Source organism: Hylaeus volcanicus, chromosome 6, assembly GCF_026283585.1.
Source record: "Hylaeus volcanicus isolate JK05 chromosome 6, UHH_iyHylVolc1.0_haploid, whole genome shotgun sequence".
Classification (NCBI taxonomy): Eukaryota; Metazoa; Arthropoda; class Insecta; order Hymenoptera; family Colletidae; genus Hylaeus; species Hylaeus volcanicus.
Genome location: NC_071981.1, coordinates 9,018,534 through 9,020,884, shown reverse-complemented (window position 1 = coordinate 9,020,884; position 2,351 = coordinate 9,018,534).

Genomic DNA, 2,351 nt, shown 5'->3' with positions numbered 1-2,351 from the left:
CAAGTTATCTCCATTGTTACATTTCATCGAGGCAAGTACTCGGAAACCACGTAAAACTATAGTCTTGAGCAATTGTAAGGAGTTTTGCTTTTGAGTCCTCTTTTTCTGGGGAAGTCTATAGCCATCAACAAGCCCAGGGGACCGACCTGGACGTTCTCGTAGACAGTAAACATGTATACATTAAAAGCATTCAACATTGCCGCCTTCACCAAAAACTAACTCAAGCAGGAATTAAAAATTTAGGTTATTTTAAAAGGTTATTTAACATAATTTAATATAAAGGAAAGAGAAATTTAATATATTATCGAATATCATTTAATATAAATGAAATAGAAATTATTTCATTTCTAGTGCGATTTTAATATTTTTTCGAAGTCGGTTATATTTTTGTCCAAAAATTATTTTATTTCACTCTTTTTAGTGGCAATCTATAACCAATAAGTTTCATGCAATAACAATAGTTATGAGCAATATACAGGATGACCCAAAAACGTTGGAGGTCCTTGAAAGTGGTGGTTTCGGAGCGGGCGGGTTGGTGATTTGCAACAATTTTTCCTTAGCGAAAATGGTGCTCGAGGCTTCGTTAAGGAGATATTCCAGAAAGAGAAACTCACGACCAATCAGACCGCGAGTATGTCGGAGGAGCGGCCGCTGAGCCTACGCTACCGTAGGTGCTTCACGGCATACTCGCGTTCTGATTGGTCGGGGGTTTCTGTCAATATCTCATTAAAGAAGTCTCGCACAACATTTTCGCTATACAAAAATTCTTTCAAATCACCCCCCGAAACACCCCATTCAAGGACATCCAACATTTTTGGGGCACTCTGTATAGTTGCAAATGGGATTATCAGGAATGCATGTGCAACTAAATGTGAAAGGATTAATTGGGTTTGGTAAATTCCTTGTCGAGCTACTCCAAAGGAGAGCAATTTTGCACCAACAATAGTTTTATAAACAATGAAAGTGTCCATAAATTTTTGCAAATGGGATCATCACGAATTCATCTATCATGAAATACGGAAGGCACCATCGCAATCGGTTAATTCCTTACTGAGTTACATAAAAGAATAGAAATTTTGCAATAACAATAGTTATAAACAATAATAAAAGTCATTTTTGCAAAGTGATCAACTCGAAAACCTGTCCGACAGTAAAATGTAAATGTTTTCATCAATTTCATCGAATTCAGGCCAAACATACGTGAAATAGTACAATTTTGCGATAAAAAGTGCAATAAAGTGGTAAAAAATGGAAGTAGCTCAAATGATTTTTTAAGCGTTTAAGAGGCAACGAAGCCCTACCGATGCAAGAAGATTCAATCCGATTGGTCAATTCGTTTCGAAATAAGAAGCAATACAAAATTTTTTGGTTTAAAAAAAAAATTGGTAAAAAATGAGAAATCTTAAAATTTTTTGATCATGGGACCACCCCGGAGGCATGCTGTACAAGATGCAACAGGTTTCATCCCGATTGGTCAAACCGTCTGGACGTAATCGAGTAACATACAAAAAAAAAAGTCGAATTGAGTAACCTCCTCCTTTTCGAAGTCGGTTAAACAAAATATGTAGGGGCCCAAGAAAAAATTGGACAAATACTTATGAGCGGTAGTGTATTTATGATTTTCACGCATCCAAGTGATTTTCCCCTTAAGCAAAACATGGTCGAAGTTTTAGATAAAGGTTTAATATGGAAAATAAATAAATTGTTATAATTACGACTAATCCTTTCTAATCCTCGAGTCTCGTAATATTCCTTTCGTTTCTTCGTGAAAATATTCCACGTGTAAGTTCAGCGAACGTATACAATTCTCCGCGAAAGTCCGCGCAAATCAGTGGCAGTACGTATCGACTTTAACACACGCGATTTGCAACAGTTTTAGTATCGATAGAAATCCGTCATCAAATATTGGAGTTTGATATATACATTTCGCAGACGTTAGAATGTGCAGAAAAACAACCGTTCGCTATGAAATTCAGTAGAAGACTGGAATTTAACGCTACAGTTAATGAGTTTAAATCTTATTTCATAGGGTCGCCGGAATTCTTTAATGACTGTAATTTTCTCTACCTAATGTGCTTTCAACATAAAAGCATTTAAAAAAGTTTGATAGCTAGATATGTAGAGCTGATAAGCGAGTATGCCTCAAGGGGCCAGGAGGCAACAAAAATCTCTACCACCTTCATGATGTTTCAAGAAGGGGTTCTGCTTGGTTAGATTAGAACTTAGAACAGGGCTTCTGAAACCTTTTTTTCATTCACGACACCATTTATGATTGTGATTCTTTTTTGCGACCAAAAAAATATAAAAGAAAGATATGTAAATATTTTGTGACGATTTATTAATTAGATAAC